We start from the raw sequence: 20,732 nt of genomic DNA, 5'->3' as shown, positions 1-20,732 counted from the left end.
CTGAAGGCCGTTCCAGTACTTGCTGCAGAAACCCATCAGCTGCAGCTGTTCTCAATCTCTCCCCCCTGGCTTTCCAATTTCTGGTTCTTTCATACAAGCCTGGGATTTTAGCTAAAAAAAATAAAATAAAACACCACACACACAAACTAAAAACCCAGCTGAACTATAAAAGGACCTGTACAACCAGATAGAAAAAGGTATGCACATGTAAAAGGCTTCCCAGCATCTAATCATACATATTCAAATGGAAATATTGAAATTTCCTGTACTACCTCTTTAGAAGGTGATATGACGCGGTCAAAAAAAAAAAAAAAAAAAAAGTGAGGTAGTAGAGCTTCCAAATAAATCCAATAACTGCAGTCGTGTAGCAGCTCTCTATTGCCTGTGGTGGAGCCCCAACAAGGACCCTGGGAAAATCAATTTCTATTGAATGAAAGATTAAAGCTCCACGATAAATGGAGTTGGTCCAGACAAGAATTCCTATTGGGCAGAATGAAAGGGTCTATCAAGAGTTATGCCCTGTACACATGATCGGACCTTTGTCCGACCAAATTCCATCGGAGTACAATAGAACATTTTCTCTATGTAAACTTCGATGGAATTCATCGTAATTTCCGATGGAATTACTTCGATGGGGCATACACACGGTCGGAATTTCCCATGGAAAAAGTCTGTCTGACTTCTTCCATCGGAAATTCCGATCGTGTGTACAGGGCTTTAGCAGACCATGGGTTTTATAGGTAAAGTACAACCCCTCCCCCCCCCCCCCCCCCCCCCCCACCATCATCAGGTAAGATTCATTGTGAGTGAAATCTGGATGGTTGGTTATTCCTGGATTTGAATGAATGATTTGTGAGATGTGGTTACAAGCTTATCCAACAGCCTATTCAGGCGTGCCAGCAGAGTGACAGATAAACTTCTCAACGGGCTGCTTCCCCTTTACTGTCCGGTCTCTGGCTGGAGGTGGCCCCATGGCAGTTTGGGCTCAGTGGAAGTATGAAGATGGTCATCATTCAACCTGGAAGACTGTAGGCATCCAACGGCAGAAAAATAAGTATTGCTGGGTGCAGTTCTGCATTAAAGTAGTTGTAAAGCCATGCACATCTGTAGCTCTTCACTTCTGGGTCTCGCTGGCTTTGTTGGGGCATCGGGAGCCATTGGCTCCCAGTTCTGTCAATCAGAGCCAGTAACGAGGGAGTGGGGACGAGTCCCGCGGTCTGTGTCAATGGACTCAGCAGTGGGGCTCGGGTGAGAGCACACACACACACACGAGTGTCCCCATGGGAAGCTGCTTCCCATGTGGGCACTGGACAGAGGGGAGAGGCCAAGAGGGCCGGCGGGGGACTTAAACATAAGGTTCACGGCCACTTTGTGCAATTCCATTGCACAGTGCAGGCAAGTATGAGGAGGTTTTCTTTTTTTGTTCTGTTTTTATTTACCTTTATAATCACCTTAAAGCAAAAGCCTGCCCCACCACTGCAAAAATTTAAAGCCAGCAGCTGCACATACTGCAGCTGCTGACTTTTAGTAATCTAACACTTAGGGTCCTTTCACACGGAGCGGACCGTTTCTGTGTCCGCTCCGTGTGTCCGCCAAAGCTCAGCGGGGATCATCCGTCATCCCAGCTGAGCTGTCGGCGGATAGGGCGGTCCCCGCACACAGTGCAGAGACTCCGCCTATGGGGGGGATCGGATGCAGACGGACCGTCTGTCTGTCTGCATCCGATCCGTTCCGCCGAACGGAAGAAAAATAGGGTTTCTTCCGTTTGCAAAAGCGGATCCCGACGGACGCGGACGTTAGCGGATGCTCCATCCGCTAACGGACGCGATCCCATAGGGATTCATTACAAGTCCGTAAACGGACTTGTAATGAACGGACGAACGGTCCGATAGTGTGAAAGGACCCTTACCTGTCCTGGAGTCCAGCGATGTCGGCACCGCAGCCGATGTTTCCATCAGCTGTCGGGTGCATGCCACCTCCATTGCAGGTAAGGGAATCCGGCAGTGTAGCCCACAATGAGCGGAAGTTCCACTTTAAAGCATGTATTGCAGCAAAATCTGCTTTTTAAATAGGCTATTTTTATTTTGACCAGTTTTGCTTCACTGTAGCACAGATGAGAAATGCTTACCTACACAGAATTCTGCTTCCATATACTATAATGGAAAAAAAAAACAAAACAAAAAAAAAACGCTATATTTGAAGCTGGGGGCAAATTTTAAACCCCCCCCCCCCCTCCACCCAGGGGATCACACACCCCCTCCCCCCAACTTGGTATGCACTTACTTCATGACAAATTGTATCTAGGAGCCAGCTAAAAAAAAATGGGTATCCATTTATTTTTTTTAACCACTATCGGGGCCCCTTTCCAGTCCAATTTTCACACAATTGTGTGGTCATGCAGCACTGTACAGTACCCATATGACTTTTTTTTCACACAAAGCTTTCTTTTGGCAATATTTAATCACCACTGGGTTAAAACCAGCCAAAAAAAAAAAAAAGACCAAAAGTTTAGGGTTCATACTTATTCGTATTGGATGCAGGGTTTCCCCACATCCAATTTGCATGACAGGAGACTAACTGGCTCTTAATGGAGCTGGTTCACACATCTCAGGGGTGGCAGCGGAGCAAATATCACAGGGGTTCTATGTGTCTTTGACTCCGTTTCAGGTCCAACTTCAGGCAAAAAGGTTGGGTCGGATTCGTCCCTGAAATGAAAGATAGGGACGCACTGGACCCCCTACTGTCAGCTGCATCCATTTTAGGTGTGAACCCAGCCTGTGTTCAAAGGATGTGTGCCCGCCCGATGCGTGCCCTGGAAGGACATCAATAGATGCCCTCCCAGAAGTGGACGAACTGTAGCTGCCTTTCAATAGCATGGTTGGCAAGTGGGAGGCAGATGTGGATGGCTGACAAAAGCCCAGGCACCAAGATGCAATTTCTAGTCACCATGGTGACCTGGGATTTACACAATTGGTGAAGGGCAGAGCTGCACAGACACAACTCCCCTGCAACTGATCATGTGACATCAGATCACATGACCAGGGAGAACATGTGGGGAAGAATCCTTTCTACAGGCATGTACCTTCTCTGTGCAGCTCTTCCCTGTATTTGATGTGCTCTGCATTAGGAATTTCTTGCATGTGCTGTAGGTTCCTACATATCTGTCTGTTCTCCAAAGTCGCCAATCTCTGAAAGGACCTGCAGGAATTTCTCAGAGAAGTAATTTACTACCTAGATGTGTCCAGGCCTGCACAGCTGTATGCTTAACTGGGCTAGTAATGAACTACAAGCATTGGCCAAACTTGTTCCTTCACAGCAGTCAGCAAAATAAAAAATGGGGAAAGCCAGACACTGCAAAAATGTCACAGCTGGGTGAAATAATAGAAATACTGTTAATATACAAATAAAGCATGCTTGGAATGAGTAACAGCAAAGAATTTGGTCTAACTGCTTGACTGGAATATGACTGCATACCAGTAACACAGCAATAGTAGCACTTTAATAGCTACTTCCAGCCACCTCAGCAGGGAACATCTGGATCATCCATTCCGACACTCACCATATAATACAAAAACGGCAGCAGAATTTACCTCTAATATATTAAACATTACCAGTACCCTAACAAGTTTGACAATTCTTGATGCCAATTAAAAAAAAATCTACAAAAGTTTGCAAATCGAATGGCCAGACATAATACACAGCCAACACCACATACTATACTGTAGTGCGTTCCACGTGCACACACACACTCCCCCCCCATATGCAGACCATTACTGGAATCCCGCAAGTCACGTAGTCGTTGAGGGTCAAAGAGCTTGGCCACACCCCCTTTGAGGGTGTACCCTACAAATAGAATTCAAACTCTGAAGATGATGAGTTTTACAGACAGGTTGGAAGGACTACGTGTGGCATCCAACCACACGTAGTCTTGAGCCTGCAGTCACATCTGGACCTGTTAGTACATGGGCAAAGATTCAGCTTTCAGTTACGTGTCAAAATTATCTATGAGCAATTACAGATAAAAATGTAAAAAAAAAAAAAAAAAAGTTTGTGGGGTTAACAATCCCCAATAAACTAATAAATAAAAGAGTCATCTCTAATAGAGGATGTGGGATAAGAGTGCAGAATTTAGAGCATCCCAATAGGAGTCATTTTACATGTAAATGTACAAGGTTAAAAATACAATGTATGTTTTGTAACAAAAAAATAAAAAAGTGGTAAAAAATAAATAAAGATCCAATGCTTCATATAGATTTTGGTTCTAAATAAACCTTTAGAACGAAAAAAAAAAAGGGGGGGGGGGGGTTAAGTTTTGTGGGACCAATGTAGAAGCGAATAGTCCAGCAGATGCTGAGTGCAGAAGGAAAGGTTGATGTTGGAATGCTGTGCCACGTATATATCCATACAGCTGTCCCTCCCCCAGCTGGGGAATGTCATTCTCCCCCGGCAGACCCCTCTAGACCTTCTGCAAAAGGGGGGGGGGGGGAGATCACTCCATAAAATGATTCGGACATAACTGATTTCTTTCACGTCACGTCAGTGCTCACAAATCTCATCGTTTCCTCCATCCCAATCTCAGCCCATGGCCCCCTTCCCATCCACAAGGAAAAAATAAAACGTAATGATTAGACTAGAAGATTCCATCTGACTCCTCTACTGCTACTGCTGAGAAGACTCCAAGAAAACAGCCAACCTCTTCTGGCGTTGGATCTTACTAGAGAAGGAGTTAAATGGCTTGGCAGGCGAGGTGGAATTTTTGATTTTTTTTCTTCTTTCTAATAAAAGAGAAATAGCGCTGCACATTAAGCAGCTTCTGCAGACGCTTTCAATGAATGGGGAGACAGTGTGCCATGGCAGCTCCACCCCATAATGATTAATGGCAGATCACCGCATCACCAAAACGCACTAATTGCGCACTTGTTAACGCGCGGATGGGACGAGCAGGTAGTTAGTCACCAACGCTTGACAAGACATGTCTGGGAAGAGCGATCGCTGGAAATGCTTACCGACTACGCTTTATAATACTGGATCTTCTGCGATGGCCCACAAATATTATTATTATTATTATTATTATTATTAATAATAATAATAGCAAAGTCACAACGAAAAAAAAAAAATGGATGGTGGGCACACTCGCTGCAATTTCTTTTTACCCGATCAATAAGGAAGTTGCAAAAAAATCATTGGATCCGCAAACAATCAAATAGCCATAACGACCCTTTTGATCAATTTAGAATCGATCGAATAGGCCTAACTTCCCCTTTCCGATCGATTTAAAACCAATTTTGAATTGATTAATGGAATAACCATACCTTCTGATCGATTGGCCAGAAAAATAAATAAAAATCAAGTTTCACGTCAATTGACAGCATGGTATTTTGAGCAATCAGATGATGAGATTACAGGGGTGCGATTGATAAGATAAACAAGATTGTAAACAAGTTTGAAATCCACTTCCACACGTGCCGCATATTGATCCAATGGGCTGTCAACTATAGATCACCTATCCCTATCAGAAAACATTGGTTGGAGAAGAAATGTATCATGTATCAAAGCTTGCATCGCCACCAAGACTGAATTACACAGAAATAAACAAACACAATAAAGCAAAATAAAATTCTAGTCAAAGTCTAGAAGTATCAGATCAGTCATCTGATGGATTGGCTGGGTAGTTCTGTCCTGTACACATGTGTATGGGACTCTGCATACAATCAGTGCTGCTCTCTAAATACAAGCTACATGTAGATTGTATGTAGAATCTCCTATACATGTATAGGGGATCCTACATACAATCTACATGTATAGGAGATCCTACATGTATAGGGGATCCTACATACAATCTACATGTATAGGAGATCCTACATGTATAGGGGATCCTACATACAATCTACATGTATAGGAGATCCCACATGTATAGGGGGATCATACATACAATCTACATTTATAGAAGATCCCACATATATAGGGGGATCATACATACAATCTACATGTATAGAAGATCCCACATGTATAGGGGGATCATACATACAATCTACATGTATAGGGGATCCTACATGTATAGGGGATCCTACATACAATCTACATGTATAGGAGATCATACATGCAATCTACATGTATAGGAGATCCTACATGTATAGTGGATCCTACATACAATCTACAGGTATAGGAGAGCCTACATACAATCTACACGTATAGGAGATCCAACATACAGACTACATGTATAGAGGATCCTACATACAATCTGCATGTATAGGAGATCCTACTTGTATAGGTGATCCTACATGCAATCTACATGTATAGGAGATCCTACATGTATAGTGGATCCTACATGTATAGGAGAGCCTACATACAATCTACATGTATAGGAGAGCCTACATACAATCTACATGTATAGGAGAGCCTACATACAATCTACATGTATAGGGGATCCTACATACAATCTACATGTATAGGGGATCCTACATACAATCTACATGTATAGGAGAATCTACATGTATAGGGGATCCTACATACAATCTACATGTATAGGAGAATCTACATGTATAGGGGATCCTACATAGGGCAGGAATGGCTGTGATGAGGGTCAGGGGAAGTTTGCAGGAACTTTTCGGACCTGCCTGGCTGGGTATCCCATAGACAGTGTGAGTTCTCACCTCTTATCACTTGCCAGGCTCTTCTCTTCTGTATTCAATCTATTCTCCGTGTTCTCTTCCGCCAGAGTGTCACCGCCAGGCTGTGGCCCTGATTTTATATCCTGCTGTCCCCTCCACCCCTCTTCCACTGCTTCCCCTGTAGACCTCCCCGCACTCCTCTACGTGAGATTGCTCACACTGGCACTGGGAGCCGACGCAAGCGCAGGACAGGGCAGAAGCACGCATGCGCCGGATTCCGGCTTCCGAACATTGCCGAGTTTGGCCGAGGCGTACGAGCTGTGGCATTCCTCTGGAGAAGCGGAGGAGATTTCACAGGAAGAATTCCCGCTCTTCCCAAATAAATTCCTACCTGGTCACACTGAAAAATCCCCCATAGTTTCTGAAAAACACAAATCCCCCATAATTGCTGAAAAGCATTAAAGTGTTTATATATACTGTATATATACGGCTTATTCACATTTGCACAAAATACTACTATAATAAATTGCTCAAACGCGCCTATAGCAATATCGCGCATTAATAGGGGCATTTGCTAAGTGTTTAATGAGTATTAAAAAATCCACCCCAAATGCCCTATGAGCGTTTGCAGTGCATGCAGTCAACAAGCGTTTTTGTCTCATTAAAAAAAAAAACACACCACAAACGGCCATTGGTAACTGTAATGTACTAACTCGCTGCAAACGCACTGTAACGCAGTTGCGGTGCATTACAATAGACTTGAATGGGAGACGTTAAAAGGCTTCAAACACCTCCAGACTCTAAATTAGGCTTTAATTTTGAAGCAAAGCGACGCTAATGCTTCATGTTTTGACAATGTGAACAGCAATGTGTGCTGACCATTACATCATTTGCATAGGCACTTGGGGGGTTAAAAACGCCCCTCAAACGCCTGCTTTCAATGCCACTGTGAACTTAGCCTTAAACCCCTTTCACACTGGGGCGGTAAAGCCACCCTTTTTGCTGAGGTTTTCAGCTGCTAGCGGGACGCATTTAACCCCCGCATTTTAACGTCCTGCCAGCACATCACCTCAGTGTGAAAGCCCTCTGGCTTTCACACTGAGACTGCAGGGGAAGCGTTTTTCAAGCGCTTTACAGGCGCAATTTTTAGCCCAAAAGCGCCTGAAAAACGCCCCACTGTGAAAGGGGTCTTAGAAGTGGGTTGCAGCGTAGTAACTGCTTTGTATTTTAATTTAACCACTTGCCTTCTTTTTTGCATTTTTTTCTATTCTGTTATAAAACATATCCAATTAAAAATGTTTAAAATCAAGTTTCTTAGTGAATTTAGGCCAATGTGTAGTCTGCTACATGTTTTTTGGTAAAAAGAAATCCCAATAAGTGAACATTATTTGCTTTGCATGAAAGTTATAGCATCCACATCAGTGTCGCCCCATAATGCAGGACACAGGGGTGCCGCCCCCTATCCATGCGTCCAGCCAGCCCCTAATCTACATGCAGGATGCATGGACTCCAATAGGGTTTTTTTTGTTTCTTTGAAGCACGTGATTAGAGCCAGGGGCTCTAATAGGCTTCAAAAAAGGGTGGGCTCAGGGTGCACACCAGTTGTGTGACAATAGTGAATGAATATTCGCTATCAGTCACACTAATTCTTCTCCAGGCCAATCAGGAAGCCGGTCTTGAGACCCGTTTCCTGACTGAACGAAAGGAGAAGCGATCCTATTGGCCTAGGAAGAGGAGGGATGAGACATACGCCCGCCGTGATGCCGAGGAGGAGACACAGGAGAAGCAGTGGGACTGACTGAGGGGGGCATGCGATTGACCAGAAGGACCCACGGAAGAAGTGGGGGGTGGCTGTGGGTGCATTTTTTTCCTTAATACTAGTAATGGTGGTGATCAACAACTTATAGTGAGACTGTGATAGTGTGGGGGACTAGCTGAGGGGTACACTGACCGACACAGACCTCATGACATAGACACAGACACTGACACAGACCTACATGCATAGGTTACTTTTATTTGATTATTTCATGAAGGGGAAAAACATACCTCCCAACTTTTTGAGATGGGAACGAGGGACACCAATTACCTAAAGTATGTAGGCATAGGATATACACCCTGCCACACCCCCTTAACCACTTGCCGACCGCCCTATAGCAGTTTTACTGCTGCAGGGCAGCCATCTTGCATAGGATTAAGTACTGTATATAAATGTGATCCTGCACTTTTGGGTATTGGGCGTGAGTGCACGGCGCCGCCAGCTCGCTCTCACAAATTCTGCACAGCAAGAACTGATCAGCGGATCCTGCGGACCCTATGTCTGCTGGCACCCGCTGATCGTTTGGTACACAGGCAGAATGGCAATCTGCCTATGTAAACAAGGCAGGTCTCCGTTCTGTCAAGGAAGGCATTGATCCTATGGGCCAGATCCTCAAAAGGGATACGCCGGTGTATCTACTGATACGCCGTCGTATCCCTGTTTCTATCTTTGGAACTGATCCACAGAATCAGTTTCCAAGAGATAGACAGAAGATCCGACATGTGTAAGGGACTTACACTGCCGGATCTTAGGATGCAGTACCGCGTCCGCCGCTGGGGGCATTTCGCACCGAAATGCCGCCTCGAGTATGCAAATTAGCACTTACGGAGATCCACAAAGCTTTTCAGCTTCGTTTTTTCTCCGTAAGTTTTAGTTTGCAATCGTAAAATTAGGGCTGCTTTTACAAAGTGTAAACTGTTTACACCTTGTAAAAGCAGACCCTTCTGTCCAGCGACGCGTTTTTTTTTTTGTTTTAAATTTTTTTTTTTTCGGCGTATCTTTTTTTTTTCCCGACGCAACTTTATTGACCCGGCGCGATCCACAAAGCTCTCCGTAGCGTAATTTCGCGCTATGCACATTGGGAAAATGATGTCACGAGCATGCGCAGTACAGGAGCGCGCCTAATTTAAATGGGAATCGCCCCCATTTGAAGAGGAACGCCTTGCCCCGGCGGAATTTAAGTTACACAGCCGAAAATTTCTAGGTAAGTGCTTTGTGGATCGGGCACTTAGGTAGAAATTTTAAGGCAGTGTAACTTAAATGGGAATTTTTACGTTACGCCGGCTAATTGTGGATCTGGCCCTATGTTCCTGCAAAGCAAGCAAAGCAGGGACACAGATCTATGTCTTCCCATAGTAAAAGCACCTCCCTCACTACAGTAAAACACCAGCTAGGCACATATTTAACCCTTTGATCACCCCTGATGTTAACCTTGATGATTGCCGCCACTACTAGTAATAAATGAATACACATTCCATAAATATATCCCATAGTTTGTAGACGCTATAACTTAAAATAAATAAAATAAAATACAATTTTAACATCACTTAACACCCCCTATGGGGGTACCACTACACATGTAAAGTATCTGGAATGAACAGTGGTTCGTGCCAAGCTGGCCCAGGTCCCATACTGCTTCTTTTTCGAAAAGAGGGCATCCACATAGATGTCTTTAGGATAAGGTGACCAGATTTTTAGAATGAAATCCGGGGACATATTTTTTTTTTTTACTAGTAATGGTGGCAATCAGTGACTCTCTGCCCGTTGCCACCCGCCTAACAGCCTGTCAAGTTTCACTCTCTGGGGCCCCCGGCTACTACTGGGTGGAGAGCGGAGGAAGATCACTCCGCAGGGAAGGCAAGGAGATAAGCAGCAGGCGGCTGGTCAGGACTTGAGCCAAGGCAGAAGTACATGTGAGCGGAGCTGGATGGGCATGCACCGGAAACTGAAGAAATATTCCCTCAGCTTCGACCAGCACATGATCATCAGAAAGGGGCACAGATAATGGAAAGAAATACACCCCCCCCCCCTAGGCTAGTAGGAGCGGCAAAACAGGGGGGTGCAATTCAGAATATTATTTATTTTTTAATTCTGAACTGACTGCCCGTGTTCAAATCCAAACTGGGGACAAAACCGGGGACAGACTTGGTCTTGGGACAGTGTCCTCAATCCAGGGACTGTCCCCAGAAACCGGGGATGTCTGGTCAGTGGTCACCCTACTTTAGGAGAAATTCCACCATATTGTGTCACTCACATTGTTCTGGCCCGAGGCCTACCTCTTCATGTATTCCTGGCCTGGGGCCTGTACCTGGAATAAAGAATGTCCACTTAAGATGCTTTTCAATGGTTTACTGAAGAACATTGGCATAGCATTAAAGTCCATACCCCGACTCTCTAACCAGTGTCTTTACAGTGCAGACCACAGTACGTCTATTACACAACCTCCTGTACAGAGGTCTCTACAGTGCAGATGACTTTACTGTAGCTATCACAAACACATTGGGGGTAATTCAGTAAAGAGGCGGTGCCACTTTTCTGGCGATAATCCCTCTTGTTAATGTATTGCATCAAATTCATGGCAAAAAAACCTCAGCAGAGCATTATCCAATTTGCTACAGCAGGGGAAAAAATTCCATCCCAATCCCCCGAGAGGCAATCGGATATTCCCCGGATCAACTTTACCTATAAATGGTAGTACCCAGTTATATTATGTACATTTAGGGAAGAATCCAGGCCTTACTTAAAGCAATCTACTGAGCTGGTCAGAACCACCTCTACAGGGAGTCTATTCCACATTTTCACAGCTCTTACTGTGAAAAAACCTTTCCGTATTTGGAGATGAAATTTCTTTTCCTCTAGACGTAAAGAGTGCCCCTTGTCTTTTGTGTTGACCGTAAAGTGAATAACTCAACACCAAGTTCACTATATGGAGCCCTTATATATTTGTACATGTTGATCATATCCCCCCTTATTCTCCTCTTCTCAAGAGTGAATAAATTCAGTTCCTCTAATCTTTCCTCATAGCTGAGCTCCTCCATGCCTCTTATCAGTTTGGTTGCCCTTCTCTGCACTTTCTCCAGTTCCCTGATATCCTTTTTGAGAACTGGTGCCCAAAACTGAACTGCATTTTCCAGATGAGGTCTTACTAATGATTTGAACAGGGGCAAATGATATCTCTCTCTCTCTGGAGTCCATGCCTCTCTTATACAAGAAAGGACTTTGCCCGCTTTGGAAACCGCAGCTTGGCTTTGCATGCTATTATTGAGCTTATGATCTACCAAAACCCCCAAATCCTTCTCCACTACGGATTCCCCCAGTTGTACTTCCCCTAGTATGTATGATGCATGCATATTCTTAGCCCCCAAGTGCATAACTTTACATTTATCAACATTAAAACTCATCTGCCACATAGTCGCCCAATTAGACAGAGCATTGAGGTTGGCTTGTAAATTGGAGACATTCTGTAAGGACGTTATTCCACTGCATAGCTTGGTGTTGTCTGCAAAGACGGAAATGTTACTTTTTGATCCCAGACCCAATATAATTTATAAAGATATTAAAAGTAAGGGTCCCAACACTGAACCTTCGGGTACACCACTGATAACCTTCGACCATTCAGAGTATGAATCATTAACCACTACTCTCTGAATTCTGTCTTTTAGCCAGTTTTCTATCCATTTACACACTGATATTTCCAATCCTGTAGACTTTACCTTACACATAAGCCGTGTATGGGGAACTGTATCGAATGCATTTGTTGATTGTGGCCTGTGGAATGTTGGTCCATTCCTCTTCAATGGCTGTGCGAAGTTGCTGGATATTAGCAGGAACTGGAACATGCTGTCGTATATGCCAATCCAGAGCATCCCAAACATGCTCAATGGGTGACATGTCCAGTGAGTATGCTGGCAATGCAAGAACTGGGATGTTTTCAACTTCCAGGGATTGCGTACAGATCCTTGAAACATGGGGCCTTGCATTATCATGCTGCAACATGAGGTGATGGTCATGGATGAATGGCACAACAATGGGCCTCAGGATCTCATGACGGTATCCCTGCGCATTCAAAATGCCATCAATAAAATGCACCTCTGTTCATTGTCCATGACATACACCTGCCCATATCATAACCCCACCGCCACCATGGGCCACTTTATCCACAACGTTGACATCAGCAAACTGCGGCACACCTACACAACGTCATACACGCTGTCTGCCATCTGTCCTGTACAGTAAAATTGTATTTTTATTTTCCATGAAGAGAACACCTCTCCAAAGTGTCAGATATCATTGAATGTGAGCATTTTCCCCACTTAAGTCAGTTACGATGACGAACTGCAGTCAGGTCGAGACCCCGATGAGGATGATGAGCATGTAGATGAGCTTCCCTGACAGTTTGTGCAGAAATTCTTTCGTTATGCAAACCGATTGTTGCAGCAGCTGTCTGGATGGCTGGTCTCATACGATCTTGGAGGTCCTGGGCTGGTGTGGTTACATGTGGTCTGCGGTTGTGAGGCCGGTTGGATGTACTGCCAAATTCTCTGAAACACCTTGAGAGATGGCTTATGGTAAAGAAATGAACATTCAATTCAAGGGAACTAGCTCTGGTGGACACAGACAGATTTAGCCCAGGTTCACACTAGGCTGTGGGAATAAAGCCGTGCGATTTCACTCCCGCTTGTCAGTCCCGATTTCGGCTGCGATTACAGAGAAATCTGTGCAGTTTCTGCACACATGTCAATGTAAATCACGGGCCGAAGTCGCAAATAGTACAGAAACGACTTTTTGAAATCGGTGCAGCGGCGTTGCACTGATTAGGACAGTGGCATTGCCGGAAATTGCCGCCGATTTGACGTGTCAAATCGCATGTCACAACGCATGTCACAACGCACCAGTGTGAACCAGGGCTATGAACAATATTTGACAAATAGTCCTTTTATGTACACAGAAAATATCATAGATCTTTTCGTTTAGCTCATGATAAAAAGGAGCAAATACAAAAGTGTTGCATTTATAATTTTGCTCAGTGTAGTTGGCCAATGAATATAGCCTTTTACATAATCACTACTGTCACTGGACTGTGTCAAGAGTTACTTCAGTAAGACCCTGTTTGCATTAGAAACAGGCATTTGAGGCGTGTTTTTGCCACCTAGTAAACAAGCCTGCACATACAGATGTTCACATTTGAAAAATGTGTAGCATTTACATCAATTTGTGTAATGTGCAGCAAAAATTAAGCTGCACATCACAAGTGTGAAAGGTGTTGAAGCTTGTCATGTCCTTCCATTCAAATCTATAAAAGCGCACTGTAAACATACCTGTAGCATATATTAGTGAGGTGAAAGATGAAATACCAGTGAGGGCAAAAAAAAAAAACACCTAATGGGCATCTGGGGTGCATATTTAACTATGCCCTAAAGTAGTTGCAAACCACAGACAGGAATAATGAACAAAAGCATATCCATCTATAGCATGTACTTTAATGGACTAATAAATTGGACTTTTGGCAGTACAGGTAATTAATGTAAAAGATCTATAAATATTTATTTTGTAAAAAATGCATAAATAGAAACTTGTGTACATAATTTCATGAAACAGTATCAGCATATGGTATCAGTACATCTAACACAAAATAAGAGGGGGTAACCACCTCAACAGCTACCGACAGACAAATGCATCTATCAATAGGTAAGACGGTGTCTGATCATAGCAAAGTTGGAGCAGCCAAGGGAAGAAACCAGCAGGCAACAGAGGTCCATGCATAGGCGCCAGGATCACAGCGCCTATGCATGGACCTCTGTTGCCTGCTGGTTTCTTCCCTTGGCTGCTCCAACTTTGCTATGGTCAGACACTGTCTTACCTATTGACAGATTCATTTGTCTGTCGGTAGCTGTTGAGGTGGTTACCCCCCCCCCCTCCACAGTCTGGTCAATTGGCAATCTGCTATTTGGAGTTTATTCCAGTCCAAGGTCTGCCAGTGGGATCCCGGTTCATATACACTGTTTACCAATAGTTTGTGCTATAGTTCTACCTCCGTACCTTAGACACAACGAGTACCTACCACATGCCCGGGAGGCTGGTTAGGTCAAAAACGTTGTACATTCTTTACCACACAATTTGGTTGGATCGACTCTTTGAGATTCGATTTACCCACCTTTATGCTCCTGATGAAGCGTCCTGTACGCGAAACATGTCGAGAGTAAAAGCAATATTGGATTCAGCTTCAAACACTAAGAGTTCTATACCTTTTTGACGTTATGTGCTTTTATGCCATGAATGTACCTGCATAAATATATCTCTTATTTTGTGTTAGATGTACTAATGCCATATGCTGATACTGTTTCATGAAATTATGTACAAAAGTTTCTATTTATGCATTTTTTACAAAATAAATATTTATAGATCTTTTACATTAATTACCTGTACTGCCAAAAGTCCAATTTGTTAGTCCATTAATTTTCATTGTCACTGTCTCGGGACATTGGTACACTAAAATTAGTGCATTCACAGTGATTAGTCGCCCTGTGATTTTATGCATGTCTGGCAAGACCCATTTAAATATATCATGTACTTGTCTCAATTATGAGCACTAAGAGCTTGATTTACTAAAACTGGAGAGTGAAAAATCTAGTACAGCTCTGCATAGAAACCAATCAGCATCCAGGTTTTATTGTCGAAGATTAAAGTGATAATAAAGTCTTGTTTTTTTTACTTATGTAGCACTAACCCCGTAGGAGCTGCTGGTTAGTTTTGGGCCTTGCACGTTACCTCGTTCCTCGTCGTTTGGGGTTGAGAGTCCGCAAGAAAGCTCAATGCCCACAAGTTATAGTTCCTTTTTCACTTTTATTTTACAAACAACTTGTAGAAGTAGAGGGGTGAAGGATCAGGGGAAGGTTCAGGCACACAAAACAGATCACTGGGGAATTGCTAAACTTTAAAGTCACACTCACTACTTTCTCTCGAGTGGGTACTGCTCACCCGGATAGGCCCCTCTCACCTGGCCTAGCAGCCAGAATGATGCACGGACAAGAATAATCTCAGTCTCTGCCACAGACTGGTTGCAAGTTCAGATGAGGAATTCCGGAATCCTCTGCCACAGTATTTGATACCCGGAGATCCAGCCTTAGAGTTCTAGAGCCTTTAAGCCGACCCGGCACACGGTAAGGTATTGTAGGCTACGGTGTATCCTTCAACAAGTTACCAGGCCTCTCCCAAAGTACCAGCCTTCCACTCGGTCCTTTCCGGGACAGGTACTCCCCTGGCTCCCTCCGTTGAGTGGCTTTCTCCCGCAGAACAGACAGCACAGGATCACCTCCATGGTGTAGGCCCTAGTCAGGGTAACTGGGCCTACCAGGCTGGCATGCAGCCTCGGGCCAATATAGTCCCGAGGCTAAAAAAAATCACACGACACGAAGAGCCCCGAAAAAATAGCGTCTGCCCCTTAAGTATCCTTTCCCAACATGCCCAGTGGGGAGACCACTCCCACTGGGCAGTTCCCGAGGAAAGACACCCAATACACCATGACATGCCTTAGTTCCAACATTGGCCTGTGGTGGTACCGCTACCTACAGGCAAACAAAAGGAAATCCCTCCAGGCACAGCCATAGCAGAGGCTAATTTAGCCCCAATTAACAAAGTCTGAACTAAACTACCAGCTCAGACACCCTCTAAATTTGACATAGCGCCTGTTCATCAGGAGCAGGACGCTACACTTACCTGCTCTGTGCAGTGAATTTGCACAGAACAGCCAAGAGCCTCCTCTTTTCACTTTACTGGTTATATATAAAGTGTACAACCACTTTAAATGTCCATTACATGCATCAAAAACATGTTTACACTATAGGCATTGGTTTTCAATACTGTCAGCCTTAGTATTTTTAGTCAAATATTCCCATCGCAGATATTCCAGTATTCTACAGAACACCAGCACTCTGACAGAAGCGATGCTGCTTTCTCAAACAGCAACCACTTTGCCTGCCTCTCCCCTCCACTAGCCATTCACATAAGGCTTTGTATTTTAAAAAAGGTTCACAAAATACAAAGCACTCTGTGATTGGACAAGAGAAGAGGATTGGCAGAAGCAGCAGCTGCACACAACTCTGAAGCTGCAGGAACTGAGACCTGAAGGTCCAGCATCAGAGCACAAGAACTATAGTAATAGTTAAACGTAAATGTAAATTAAAGAGATAAGCCGATAAGGTTGTTTGAACCCATAGTAATTGGGCACATTTTAGAAAGTGTCTAAGGGCCAGATCCACAGCCCCGCAGCGCAACGTAACTTAACAGATTTAAGTTACACTGCCGCAAATTTCCTAAGTTAGGTATCGATCCACAACACACTTACCTGGAAATTTGCGGCGGTGTAACTTAAATCCGTCCGGCGCAAGGCGTTCCTAATCTAATGGGGTGAGTCCCATTTAAATTAGGCGCACTCCCGCGCCGGACGTACTGCGCATGCTTGTGACGCAAATTTCCCGACGTGCTTTGCGCGACGTGACGTCATTTTTTGATCGGCGCGGCACGTAGCGTATTTCCGTATTCCCGTACGGCTTACGCAATCGACGTAAAATGTAAAAATTAGACGCGGGAAGGACGGCCATACTTTACACAGCAGTACGCCTGCTGTGTAAAAGTAGGGCTGCTTTACAAAAGTGTAACTAAGTGACGGGAAACTAACGTAGCGGCGACGTAGCAAACGCGAAAAAGCTTTGAGGATCGACGTAACTCCTCATTAGCATACCCGACGCGTAATTTTTCACGATGAATGCCCCCAGCGGCGGTCGCGGTACTGCATCTTAAGATCCGGCAGTGTAAAACTATTACACCTGCTGCCGGATCTTCTGTCTATCTCTTGGAAACTGATTCTGTGGATCAGTTCCAAAGATAGAAACAGGGATACGCAGGCGGAACAGCAGATTCGCCTGCGTATCTCTTTTGAGGATCTGGCCCTAAATTCCTGGAGTTCCTGGAGCTTTACGTTGGCTGCACAAATTACAGTCTACACAATTCCTGTGCAATCACCTTTAGATTTCCTGACCATTCTGTAATGCAAGTTTCTATCAAAGAGCGCATACAGAAAGTCCTTATTTTGCATTTTTAAGTGTATGTTACACGCAAGTCTCCAGATTCTTTTTTATTTCAATAGGCCGTTTAGTTGATATTGTTTGTTGTGTGGGAGTGAAATAAGCTTCAGCACTCTGCAGACATAACATAGCACCTCAAACTTCCTGTTTCACTATGCTCACTGTTTTGAGTCATCTCTGCATGCACACATGTGCCTCAAAAAGTAGCTTTTTAATGTGCAGTGCTATTACTAAGATGGAAGAGTGCAAAGAAAGAAGAGTTCCAAAGGTTGCACATCACAACAAAACCCTGTACATAGAAAGTGGAAAACGCTTTAGCACGGGCTCCATCCAATCCGCACCCCAACGCATTTTGCCCAGCCCACGGGGCTTAATCATGGGGAATCATGATTAAACCCCATGGTCGGGGCGAAACGTGTTGGAGTGGGTGAATCTCTCCAGAGGGGCACAGAGCAATAAAAACCTGACATAGGGGGAACAGAGCAATAAAAACCTGACACTCAATTCAAAACTGCATGCAGTCTCTGGGCTCATTGGCTAAGATAGCATCAGTAGCCATTGGCTGTCAATCACAGCCAGTAATTTCCCTTCACGTCCTGATCCAGTGTTTCTTCTCACTTTCTCTCCCAGTGACAATACCCAGGAGAAAATAGGGTGAATCTCCCCAGAGGGCCCCATAGCAATAAAAGCCTGACAGAGGTTCTAAACCTTATCCACTTAATTCAAAACTGGATGTGTGCTCTGGGCCCTCCGTCCTAAATCTGCCTTGTAAGTGGTCACAAAACAAAACCCACATACGCAGAATGATTGTTAAAATAAAACCATGCAAATCAGAAAATTCCATTTTGTGAGCAATGATATTCAGTAATGATTTTGCATTGGTATGCTAATACATTGTTATGTGTTCTGACGAGAAAAGGTAGGTTGTTCAGGGTGACATTACTGTACTGTATGTATTCATGCCCAGAATCCGACACCTGCTTTTTGTGGAAACAGATATTTTAAACTATTTCAGTTTCTATGGCTACTGGAATTTGGTTTTCTCACATTGTCAGAAATTGTGTTGAAAAACGCAGTTTAATAAAGAAAAATACTCTTTCGGAATATTTAGACTGGATTGACATCTTTGCTTAACCCCTTGTCTACCAAAGTACGTTTATAAACGTCCTAATATTCAAGGGGTTAAAGCAACCTGCTGCTGCAATGGTAAGCTTGGAATGTGCTTTCAGGTTAAAGTGATTCAGGAGGCTCTAGAGCCATGCAATCACTTTTTGGGGATCTGAAGGTTCCTCTGGGGTGCCCGGGACCACGGTAAATGACTGTAATAGTGAGAGCAGGAGGAAATCGGGGGAACATCCCACGCATTTGATGTATCGCTGTGAATGTCAGACTGAAAGCAATAATTCGAGGGTCATAATTCATGGTTAACTCTAAATTGATAACCCGTAAAGACTTAAAAAGCATCACCTATGTAGAGCTTGGGCATCATAGCTTTTTTGAGATTTCACGGACAGGCACAAATTTAAAGTGTTTGTAAAGCTAGAAGGTTTTTTACCTTAATGCATTCTAACATATGAATCTGTTCCCTTCTTTGTCTCAAAAGTGAGACATCAGGATTCTTATTAGACCCCTGATATTACACCAAAGCCCCCAATGGGGAGTCCTAAAAAAATATGTAAAAAATTGTAAAAAACAATTAAATTGTTAAAGAAAAAACGACCAGGGTCGCAAAGGTCGCTCTTGCGACTGGGCTCTGGCATTTCTCCATCTAAGGGGGCCCCCAAGACGGTAGGAAGGTGGCCTGCTGCTGGACCATAATAAAGGGTCCCATGATGGGAGTAAAGGGCACTGGGATCAGTGGGGATGGCCCCGGTCTGGGGCCAGGGGGGCCCTTCATGGTTTCTTGGACTGGGGCCCTGAAGGTTCTAGTTACCCCTCTGTTTTACTAAGAGGCTGTTTTTACCAAAACCACTCTGTTCATCCTTGTGTAACACATTTACATGGATACTAAAATGTTCTAGAGCCCTGGTGCCCAACCTGCGATCTGAGGGCTCTAATCTACATAAATAAAGCCTGAGGCTCTAATTGGCTTACAAAAAGGGTGGGCTCAGGGCGCCGAGCACTGCACCTAGAGCCCACCCAGTTGTGCGACAATAGTGAATTAATATTCGCTACTGTCTTTCTGATTGTCCTCCCGGCCAATCATGAAGCGGGTCTAAGGACACGATTGGCCAAGAGGAGAAGTGATTGTATTGGCCGCCAAGGGAAGGAGGAGGGAAGCCGCCGAGGATGAAGCTGCCGTGAAGCCGGAGACGCAGTGTGAAGCCGCTGAGGAGGAAGCTGTTTCTGGCAGTCCTCTCATGCATTACATAGAATGAACATTAGTAACATAAGTGTAGATCTGCGCTTAGAACACAAAGTAGGTTGCAGCCTCCCCTGGTATGTCCCCTAGCAGAGGCTCTAAATATTAAAGTGAGAAGAAGATGGGGTGTGTAGCGCTACCTATACCCTGAAGGGTGGTAACCACAGATCACTCTTCATAGGGTGTTAATGCAGTGATATAAGTGGTGTGTAGATGTATGAGTGTACTGCCTAAAGCAACTTAGATTAGTACCATCAATAAATTCATTTAATACCATAAACATAGCTAAATAAATTAAACATTTCATAATAAAGTGCTATCTATATCCGTGATTAGTAACTAACCAAAGTATGTGCACTGATTTCCCTACCTGGGGATTCACCTGCATCTTATTCCCTTATTGGTGTAAAATTAATAATTAGTAAATGTATATACTGGAAAGCTTATGAATAAAGTGCATGTGCAGTAAAAAGGTAATTCATATAAGCTATAAAGTGAACAGTCCAAATATTCGTGAAGTGTTATAAAGCAGCCAAAGGGGCAGATCGACATACATTTGCGTGGGCGCAGCGTATGTGAGATACGCTATGCCGCTGTAACTTACTTTGCAAATCTTTGAATCCAGAAAGAATTTGCGCCGTAAGTTACGGCGGCGTAGTGTATCTCTCGGGCGTAAGGGCGTGGAATTCAAATGCGGTGAGTAGGGGGCGTGTTTCATTTAAATGAAGCGCGTCCCCGCGCCGAACGAACTGCGCATGCCCCGTCCGTCAAAACTCCCAGGGTGCATTGCTCCAAATGACGTCGCAAGGACGTCATTGTTTTCGACGTGAACGTAAATGGCGTCCAGCCCCATTCACGGA

General features: G+C 44.2%; 1 protein-coding gene across 5 annotated transcripts in view; it reads right to left on the bottom strand.

The window, feature by feature from the left end:
* The window catches only part of P4HA1 (prolyl 4-hydroxylase subunit alpha 1), a 63,505-nt gene extending 56,682 nt beyond the window's left edge, over positions 1 to 6,823 (bottom strand). For 2 of the 5 annotated variants that reach the window (XM_040362295.1, XM_040362296.1), the window contains exon 1: positions 6,654 to 6,821. The gene's annotated coding sequence lies outside the window, so the exon portion shown is untranslated. Of the gene's footprint in view, positions 1 to 6,653 lie in introns of all 5 variants that reach the window. The other 3 variants (XM_040362298.1, XM_040362297.1, XM_040362294.1) reach the window with 3 other exon arrangements.
* Between the last annotated feature and the right edge of the window lie 13,909 nt (positions 6,824 to 20,732).

The sequence above is a fragment of the Rana temporaria genome, chromosome 8, assembly GCF_905171775.1.
Source record: "Rana temporaria chromosome 8, aRanTem1.1, whole genome shotgun sequence".
In the NCBI taxonomy this organism is placed as follows: Eukaryota; Metazoa; Chordata; class Amphibia; order Anura; family Ranidae; genus Rana; species Rana temporaria.
The sequence above is the reverse complement of the archived record's forward strand: the minus strand, read 5'-3'. Positions and strand labels throughout refer to the sequence as shown.